Source organism: Suricata suricatta, chromosome 14, assembly GCF_006229205.1.
Source record: "Suricata suricatta isolate VVHF042 chromosome 14, meerkat_22Aug2017_6uvM2_HiC, whole genome shotgun sequence".
NCBI lineage: Eukaryota > Metazoa > Chordata > Mammalia > Carnivora > Herpestidae > Suricata > Suricata suricatta.
Genome location: NC_043713.1, coordinates 59,526,947 through 59,537,733, shown reverse-complemented (window position 1 = coordinate 59,537,733; position 10,787 = coordinate 59,526,947).

Here is a 10,787-nt window from a genome sequence, read left to right as displayed (position 1 = left end):
CTCCCCGGCTTTTCGCGCGCCCCCACCCCCGGCCTCGCCCTCTGGGGCCGCTCCGCCTCCGGGCGCGGCGGGCCTGGCGCCTCCCTCCTCCCCGCCCGGCTCCCGCTCCTCGTCCCCTAGGCCTCCCTTCCCCGGCACCACGCCGCTGGTGCCCCGCCGAGGCTCGCCTCCCTCTGGGCCCTCATCCTCGGGCGGCCTCGACGCCGCGCCGTCCTAGGAGAGAGAACAGAAAGGGGAGCTGAGGGACACTTTGCCGGGGAAGCCTGGCCCGGCCTGGAAATGGGCCAGTCCCTCGGGCGCCCACCGAAGCGAGTTTGGGGGCGGAGATAGCGTGAGACCGAGGAGACTTCAAAAGTGGGGAGGCTGGTGAGAAGGACCCAGGTTCCGGCCCCTCCCTGCCCCCACTTTGCTGCCCCCGATCGCTGGCCCTTCCCGGAGGGAAGGCGCTGAGCCGCCAAGGCAGCGGGATCCCACTCGGAGTCGCTTGGGGTGGGTTCCGGGGACGCGCGGACTGGCGGGGCCGGTCTGCCGCTCGGCAGCTGCGGGTGCGCTCGGCCCCCGCCCGCTCCCCGCCCGCGCCGCGGGGTCAAACCCTGCCCGAGATGGCTTTGGGACATGAAAAGTGGAGTTTTTCGGTGTGACGGTGACACTCGCCCCCTGCCGCCCCCGCCTCCTCCTACACTCCTAACGGCGGGCTTTGGCTCTTATGTCCTCGCTTTTCTGCGTCTCCGTCTGGAAATACAAATACCATTCCATTTGGACAACTCCGAATCGTTTGTAGTGGGGTTTAGTTAAAAGTGAATACCTGGCTCCATCTGACAATGAACACACACACACACACACATGCTGCACAGTCGTCGCCCAATCCTCTCCACTGGGAATCAGCGATGAAAACCTCTTGGGCCCCAGGAGGGCTCAGAGGGCCGAGTTCTACCCCCTGCCGGGTCCCCAACCCTCCCTACTCCTGGGTGCCATGGACTCCCTTCTGCTGTTGCCGGGTAGGTATGCCTGTGCGGCTGTTCTTTGAGTCAGCGCCGTGCTGGAGGAATGAGGACGCTAGAAGGAATGTTTAATCACATAGGTCTCTCTCTATCCTCAGGGGGCCACCAGGAGTCCCGCGGAGTCCCAATGGAATGAGCTAAGCGTGGTCTCTGGGCACTAGGAGACCACTTTGCCTCTGCAAAGCATGGCTCCATGTTTCTTTTATAACCTGGTGCAGCCCTGACTTCTTTGAACTTCACTCCTCCTGCTTCCCCGTGCCAGGGTTTGCTGGACATTGCCCCCCCCCCACCCCGTTTCCTTCATACCCTCCAGCAGGTAACAGCCCCACTCGTTAGTGCCTGCCATCTGGGCCCTCTAGGCCCTGGCCCCCACCCTCCTTGCTCCGTTGCCCTGGTTCTTCCCCTAACCCCCACTGTCAGCTCCACCCAGCCTGGACCCCTCTGCTGCCGCCTCCCTCCCAGGCATGCTCACCACTGATAGCCCACACCTGGAACTCTCTCCAGTCCACTCCTGTGGAGTTCCAGCTGGCAGGGCTTACTCCTGTGCCCGTGCGGCAGATACTCAGTGTATGCCTGGGGGAATCATGGCTACTTCTGGACATGAATTAGACCCTTGGGGAGCAATCATCCCTCTTCCAGGCAGTCTTGTGTGGTAGAATGGAATGACCACCGGGTGGTGAGTCAGGGTGACTTGGATTTCAATTCTGGTTCCGTTTCCAATTAGCTTTGTGTTCACTCAAATTCTCTGGGCTTCAGTGTATTCATGTGTAAAATGAAAGGATTATCCGAGGGGCTCTGATTCTGTGGCACCTTCAGTTGGAATGTACATCCCCCAGAGACTTTTGCATGTGTTGCCCTGTGTGAGCACTTTAGGTAGAAGGACTCCGAAAGCCTGGACCCCACCCCCTCCCCGGCCAAATGGAAATGCCACACAAAGAGGAAGCAACAATATTCTTTTACCCGAACCAGCAGTTTCTTTTTAATTATACGAAAACTTTGGGAAAGTCCTAATGTGCATCTGTGCTTGGAAAGAGGTAGAGAACTTAAAAGCATGTTTTTTTTGGAGTTTTCCAAATGTTTCCAGTTTTAAGGATTAATTTCTTTAACATTTGGGTCCCTTGCCCTGACCCCACCCCCACCCTCTGCAATGCCAGGAAAGCAGGTGAGGGCCTCACAGCCCTGCCCACACTCCAGCATCAAACGTTAGGCCTGAGATGAGCTGGCTGTCCTCTCCTGAGCAGTCAGCACCTTATTTAGGCTGTTTGTTGCCATTTCCCAATTGAGTTATTGACTCCAAGTAAATGCTCCCAGCCTCCAGCCTCCAGCCCCAACTTTCAGCTTGCCCCCGCCCTTTCCCGTTCCACCTCCATCCCACACTGGAAGAGCCTCCTGTGCTCCTGTGAACACCTCATTCCCCCCAACCTCCCTCCCAGCCGTCCCTGGGCCACCCCTTCATGCACATCAATGTCACTGTCAACCGTGGGGGTTGGGGGTCCTGGAAGCAGGTTGGGATGTTCGTACAGGGCACCTTCCCATCCTGGGTGCTGAAGCAGTAGTCTGGGCCCCCAGTGGGCACATCCTAGGGGCCATGCAGGAAGGGGTGCAGCCAAGGCCTGGGCCCTCTGGTGTGTGGCAACATGTTAACAATGGGTGTTATGTTATTATTGCATTATCTTCTCAACTTTCCCATAGGTTTGTAAACTTCTCAGATGCAGCCGTGGTGGCTGGAATGGCATAGTCCAGTGAACAGAGGACACAGACGTCCTGGCCACAGTCTCAGTTTCTGTTGGTAAAAAGCTGCTGCCAAAGGTATGATAGGGAGCTGTTTTCCCTTCGTGGGCACAGAGAAGGGATGGATGAGTACAAAGTTCCATGTGGCTGAGAAAAAGTGCCTCTAAGAGGGGAAGTGGACCTCCCGGAAGGGCTGCCAAAGGCTGGTCTTTGAAAACAGAGCACAGTCTCTCTAATCCATTCTGAGTCAAGTGTGATAAGAGAGGGAAGATGTGAATCCCCGTTCATTCTAGAGTTCTGAGGTGCCCCCGTGATGTCAGCTGGGTAGTTAGGGGCACAGGTCCTTCGGCAAAGGTGGAGGCTGGATCTCCACCGACATGAACTAAGCAGCCACCTGTGCCTGCCTAGGAGCCAGTAAGCTGCTAAAGCTGCCTCACAGTTGTAGGCAGATGGATAAGCTAAGGGCCAAAGAACCGAGGAGGCTAGGCCCGGCTCTCACACGCAGCTCTCTCCCCACCCCCCATGGAGTTTCTATGAGTTCATCTGGACAGTGGTGACAGTCAGGTGACGGGGCACACCCACCCACACTCCCCCTCTGGCTGCTTTTGTATTGGGTTAGGAACAAAAATAAAGATCCTGTTTTACATACCTTTGCTAGACATAACAGGTTTGGGATGTGTGATTAGAGAATATCTTTGTTTTTATGGAATCGCTAATTCCCTGGAGTGTGAGAGGAATAGCATGTGGTGTGGGGCTGTGTGCAGCCTGTTCTGCTCTACATGGGAAGTGAATCAGAAAGTTAACTGTGACTCTTAACCCTGCATCCTGTACGTTCTAGGTTTAGATAAAATCTGTTTTCCCATTACCCGTGAGAGAGTAAGACCAGATGATCTTAAAATTTCCTTGTAGCTCTCACTTCCTGTAACTGATCAATCCCTGTCCTAACTTAAATCAGTCAAGAACCAGCTGATCTAGAATGCAACCTCATTGAGGTGCCTGGGTGGCTCAGTCGGTTAAGCCTCCGACTTCAACTCACGTCATGATCCCATGTTAGTTGGTTCGAGCCCTGCATTGGGCTCTGTGCTGACAGCTCGGAGCCTAGAGCCTGCTTTAGATTCCAGGTCTCCCTGTCTCTCTCCCCTCCCCCTCTCATGCTTTGTCTCTCTCTGTCTCAAAAATAAATAAAACATTTTTTAAAACTTTAGAATGTGACCTCATTGTCCAACGTCACCTATTTCTAAGAGAGCAGTGAGCATATATCCATGAAGTACACCATGAAGAATAAACATTCCTGCATAGAACTGAGTGTAGGAAATCAACTGTATAACAAATATGATGTGACATGTCTCCGATGGGAATGGAATTGTGGCCATGTTGTATGGCAATGAGGGAAAAATGCATGGCACGTCTTGCTGTAGTCAAATGGCTTTACCCAGAGCCCAACCTACCTTTGCTATTTTCCCAGTCATGGAATCAGCTCTAACACTGCCCATTTTCTCTGATACTGTACACAATATACGACTTCAGTATGTTCTAGAAGGAAGGGCTCTGCCTGAGGTGACAGATCCCTGCCTGATGTGAGCCTCAGCTACTTACTCAGCAACACGATGGGGGGGGGGGGAGCAACCAGATACAAAGATCTTGAGTGCAAAGGTCTAGGGCTCTGCCAGCACCCCAGGCCACACTCATGGGACCTCCCCCCTCACTCTGGCCCCTTATCTTACACACTCACACACACACACACACGTGACAAGGTGTGCAGGGATTAGGGGCTGAGGCCACAGCAATAAACCCAGCACTGTGGAGGAGGGCGGAGAAGGGCTGGGAGGAGCTGAGGCCCTCATGGGAGCTGCCTAGGAGAAGGGGCTCTGGAATATCCCAGCCAGGTGACTTAGGCTGGAGGCAAGGGGACATAAGTAAAGGTGCCTTCATCTAGGGATTAAAAAATTTTTGTTTTAATTTAATTCTTAGAGAGAGAGAAACAAAGCATGAGTGAGGCAGGGGCAGAGAGAAAGGGTGACGCGGAATCTGAAGCAGGTTCCAGGCTGTGAGCTGTCAGCACAGAGCCTGATGTGAAGTTCGAACCCACAGACCGTGAGATGATGACCTGAGCTGAAGTTGGACCCTCAACCGACTGAGCCACCCAGGCGCCCCTAAAAAAAACTTTTTAACATTTATTCATTTTTGAGAGTGAGAGAGACAGAGTGTGAGTGGAGGGGCAGAGAAGGTGGGAGACACAGAATTAGAAGCAGGATCCAGGCTCTGAGCCATGAGCACAGAGCCCCAGGCGGGTCTGGAACTCACAGATTGCAAGATCACGACCTGAACTGAAGTCAGATGCTTAACTGACTGAGCCATCCAGGCGCCCCTATAGTGTAGTATTAGTTTCAGGAGTCGAATTTAGAGATTCATCACTTACATGTAACACCCAGAGCTCAACCTAACAAGTGCCTTCCTTACTGCCTCTGACCCATCTAGCCCCTCCCCTGCCTGCCTCCACTCCAGCAACGTTTCCTGGCAGTGTTTTATTCTACAACTAGTTTTCTTAAACTTCATTAGGTTCATGTTGCCTGTGTGCTTTAAAACAAATGAACTTTGTAAATGTAGCTTCTTTGTGTTTGTATGGTGCCTCATAAAACCATCCTGAACGCGCACCGTCTTAGAGAGTATTCTAATTATTGTTCTTATTATTCTAATTTTTCCCTTCTGTTTGGCTCTTTCGGTCATTTCCTATTTTCCACTACTATCAATAATGCTCAACAAACATCTTTGTGCGTGAAGTATTTTTGAATTTAGAATTGAAGATTTGTTCCTAAAAGTGCAATTACTGGATCAAATGCTATGATTACAAGGATTTTTTTTGAAGATTATTTTTATTTATTTATTATTATTTTATTTTTTAATAGTTTATTTTCAAATTGGTTTCGATAATACACCCAGTGCTTCTCCCCCACAAGTGCCCCCCACCATGACCATCACCCCCTTCCCTCATTCCCCTCCCCCTTCAGTCCTCGGTTCCTTTTCAGTATTCAATAGTCTCTCATGATTTGTGTCCCTCACTCTCCCCAGCTCTCTCTCCCTATGGTCCTCTGTTAGGTTTCTCCTGATTATAAGGATTTAGGTCCATGATGTCAGTCGTCTTTCCGGAAGAGAGGCCCAGAGAGTATCTGTGCCGGGAAGACCTCATTGCAACCTGAGGGTGAGGGTCTTTATGAGGAGGGAGACCCTCACCAGCCCCCAGCCTTCTCTCCGGGTCTCCGATGCCTGGAATTCTTTGAGACAGAGACAAAGTCTGTGCTTTTGCCTTAAAGAAGAAATGCTTTAGAGGTGCAGCTGGCAGAGACTTGAAGTCTGGCGTGTGTGACTGAAGGTGTGGGGCCCCTGCCCCAACAGAGAGTGGGGTCCCTGGGAGCCCCCGCATGCCGCCGAGGAAGGGAAGGGCACCCGCGCCAGCTCTACCCGGAGTCCGGCCTCAGGTGAAGGAACCTTCGCCAACACAGCTCTATTTGACCCCACTGGGCCACTTTACTGGCACCCCTCTGACGAGGACAACTTCATTTGCAAAGTGTTCTCTGTCCCTTTCTATGAGACTTCTGCAGCGTCCTCTCCTTGGGAATGTTAGAGCACCCAACTCTCCCACTAAGTAAAGTGAAGTGACTGGGATTAGTGGGTCATAGAGCTTGGAGATTGGACAGTGGGTTTAATTTCAGCTCTGCCACGAAGGGAAGTGGGGGACACAATTCCGGCCCTTCGGGATCGTTGGGCACATTGTGTGGGAATGTAAACATTCTTTTCATTTGATGTCTGGCATACAACAGGCACTCAGCATGTTTGTCTCAAAGTATGTTCCATATAAATGATTAATCTCTCAGTCCTAGAGTTACAGAAGACAACCTTATTTTGTAGCAGTCACGGGGGTATAAAAATTAAGCTTCTATAAGTAAAATAGAAATTGATTTTTCATAAAATGCTTATAGTTTCTCAAAGTGTATTTTATTTATTTTGAGAGAGAGAAAAGGGGTGTAGAGAGGGAGGAAAAGAGAGAATCTGAAGCAGGTTCCACACTGACAGCGTGGAGCCTGATGTGGGGCTCAAATTCAGGAACCGCAAAATCATGACCTGAACCAGAATCAAGAGTTGGACGCTTAACAACTGAGCCACCCAGGTGCCCCTAAAATTTGATTCAAGCAATTATGTGATTTGGAAGGGTGTGTGTGAGAGAGAAATACTTATTACCTTTTATTTAAAATCAAACAAATATTTACCCAGTAAATGTTCAATTCTATGTGTTAGTAAGGGAAGAGAAAAGAGAGGGCAGGAGGAGTAGAAACAGGAGGAGACAGATGGGCAGACACACTTCCATGGGTAAAGGGAGAAGGAGAAACCTAGAGAACACAGGCCATGCATTTTCACAGATGTGTGCGCCAGTGGAAGCACCCATGCTGGTGTCTCCCTCCTCTGCCTGCCGGACCCGCTGCCGGGCAGGGCCTGTGGGGCCAGAGCTCCAAGGTCAGAGCCACAGCAGGCTGCTGTCTGGTTCTATTGTAGGACACTATTTTGAGGACACTATTCATTGATTTACTCACTGTTTTCTTCAACAAACGTCCAGTTCTTACTGCATCCCAGACACTGTGCTATAGATTCTGACTGTAATTGGCATGAAGTTTTAGCAACCTCTGCAGCAGATAAAGAATAACAGTTCGGGACACCTGGGTGGCTCCGCCGGCTGAGTGTCCAACTTCGGCTCAAGTCATGATTTCACGGTTTGTGGGTTAGAGCCCCACATCAGGCTTTGTGCTGACAGCTCACAGCCTGGAGTCTGCTTCAGATTCTGTGTCTCCCTCTCTCTCTCTCTGCCCCTCCCCTGATCACACTATGTCTCTCTCCCTCAAAAATAATGAGCATTAAAAAATTAAAATAAAGAAGTGTGAATTATATTGATGTGATGTGCCGGGAACAAATAGTGATGGCCATCATTCTTACTATTAAAAGACTTCAAAAAATTTGTTTCATGTTAATATTAAGGGAAAAAGTGATGGAACTGAATGAATGAGTCTGTCCAGAAGTCAGACCCCCCCACCCCGGAAAGCATGAGAATGATCGACCGGACACTCAGGACTCAAATGAGATGAGGGGCCTTCCAACAAGGCTGGGAGCCCCAGTAGTGAAGGTGGCCGCATAATGAAACCCAGCTTTGGGGAAAGGAGCCCCAAGTCCCAAGGAATGGGATTTCCTGGGGACCTCCTAAGACCTCTGGCTTCTCCTCCTGAGGTTGACCAGCAGTTTCCAGCATCCTGTTCATAATGAATCCAACGAGCATTTGTATGCATGCCAAGATACATTTTTTTAATGATAAAAATCTTATAGGCTTAAACTTGTATCTGTTGACTTCTCGAAAAAGATGTCATTTAATTTATCCCTGCCCTGAACCTTGACCTTTGGCTCAGCCACAGAATTTTGTTTCCCCATGATTTGGACACCGCCATGAGTCCTCCTACCCTGAGCTTTCTCAATGCAGCCAAGCCTCCTGAGGAGCTGAGTCTCTTCCCGGTGCAGCACCTGCTTCTCGTTTCTTGTTACCTTAAACGTCACCTCTATTTGTTGGTCTGATTTCCACCTGAGTCTTCTGCTTGGAACCCCTGGGTGATGTGCTCCATCCACCGTTGGGACTTCTGCCTGTCACCTCTGTCAGAGACCCTCGGGGCATTTCCCTCACCTCCTCCTGACTTGTGTCAGCTTGCCTCTCCCTGCCCAGGACGCATCAGAATTGTTTGAACCTGTTCATCTATTTTCCAGCCCTTCCTGTCACTAACTCAGCTGTTACACACATAATGAAATGGTGCCAGGAAAGATATTTAAAGCTCTACTGCATTTTCACAATGAAAAGCACAACCTGGAACATTCCAGTTTTTGCTATTTACCCCTGTGGGATGGATTAACTTATAATGTACATCACCCCCACCTCCAGGATGGGATAATCTGATGTGCTCTTTTTCTGGTCCAAGATTCCAGTTGGATATGACGTCACTACACAGGTCTGTCAGGACTGAACTTTCAGTCTGTCCTGTGTGTCTGCACCAACCCCAGTACCGTGTGCTCACTGAATGGCTCCATGACCAGATTCTCCAGGTGTTCCACATTTAGAAGTCTTCCCTCCTGGACCAGATTTTAAGTTCCCAAGGTCAGAGACTAGACCTCCTATCCGGTGTCCACAGTACTCAGCATACTACTTAATATGTCAATACATCCAGTAAAGGATTGTGAGTGAAGAAAATAAGAGTGCAAGAAAATTTCCAGTGCAGAGGACTTTCCTTCTCTGAAGGGAGGACCCAGAATATCATGACAAGAAATCATGAAAAATTTAGCCATGCCTCCCTGAACAGAGAGGTATCCACTAGGGTTTTCTCAAAATTAAGTATAAATTCAAATGGCATTTAATTTTTTTTAAGTTTATTTACTTTGAGAGGGGTGGGTAGAGAGAGAAGGAGAGAGAGAGAGAATCCCAAGCAGGCTCTGCACTGTCAACACAGAGCCTGATGGGGGGCTTGAACCCAAGAACCAAGAGATCATGACCTGCGCCAAAATCAGAGTCTGATGCTTAACCAAATGAGCCACCCAGGTGCCCCCAGATGGCATTTTAAAAACAGAGTCAAAGGGTGCCTGAGGGGCTCATCGGTTGAGTGTCCAACCTTGGCTCCGGTCATAATCTTAGTTTGTGAGATTGAGCTCCACATCGGGCTCTCTGCTGTCAGTGCAGAACCTGCTTCAGATCCTCTGTTCTCCTCTCTCTCGCCTCACTCTCTCTCTCACAAAAACAACCATTTAAAAAGAGTCAAAATGGTTCACAACTGATTCTGATCAACGAGTTATTTGCCTGAGTTCCATTGTTAGTCATTCCCTGCTGGTCTAGTTCGGTTTCCATCCAAGTGGTAGGCATCCTGGAAGGTGGGGCAGCAGGGTCCAGCCCCCCGCCTTCCCACAAGCCCTGTGGCCACTGCTCCAGGGCTCTGGGATGAGGTGAGTACTTCTACCTGGCAGGCTTTCTGGGAGCACCTGAGGAGGAGGTGGCGTGAAGATTCCTGCAAACCCTGAACTTCCAGACCAAAGCAATGTGCCATTCTTACTGTTCCTTGTCCAGGGTAAGACAAGGCTATTTGGAGAGTTCAGCTCAGTTCAAACCGGAGCCCACCAGCTCCCAGCTGCCTCAGCTGTTCTCAGGAATTTTGTGGCAGCCCCTCCCTCGCTTCTCAGCTGGCCCTGTGAATCAGAAAGCATCACTCTCCACCTCCCCCATCCCCACCCCCACGGCTCATTTCCTGGTTCTGTCCGATCCCTACTAAAGTGTATCTGTGACTAACCGCCAAATACAGGCTATTCGGCTCATTCACTTAATCAGGAGAGATCGAGCCATCTGAGGCTGTGTCCCTGGTGCTCCAGGCAGGGAGCACCACCCTTTATTCATTGAAGGATCGTCCTTCCAGGGCAAGTATCATTCTCTCTTTCACAAGTGAGGAAACCATACTCTGGTTTCTCTTCAGCTCGCATAAATCTTTCGCCTTTTACAAGTGAGGAAACCAAGTCTGAGAGAGGCCAAGTAACTTGTCCTGGCCTCTGGCTTCTTCTTAGACTGCTGCTTTTTCTTTTCGTAAGTTCTACTATATTGTAGTGAGAACACTTAACGTGAGATCTACCCTCTTAGCAAAGCACACACTGTATCATTTATTGAATCTAGATACAAGGTTGTACAGCAGAGGTCTAGAGCTGACTCATCTTGCTCAACTGGAACTTGATGCCTGCTGATTAGTGACCCCCCATTGCCTAGACCCTAGCTTTTTAAAAAATGTTTTATTTTATTTTTGAGAGAGAGTGTGAGAGAGAGAGAGTGAGAGCGAGTACAAGCTGGGCAGGGGCAGAGAGAGAGGGAGATTCAGAATCTGAGAGCAGGCTCCAGGCTCTGAGCTGTCAGCACAGAGCCCGATGTGGGGCTCGAAGTCACCAACTGTGAGATCATGACCTGAGCTGACGTCAGATGCTTAACTGCTTAACCAACTGAGC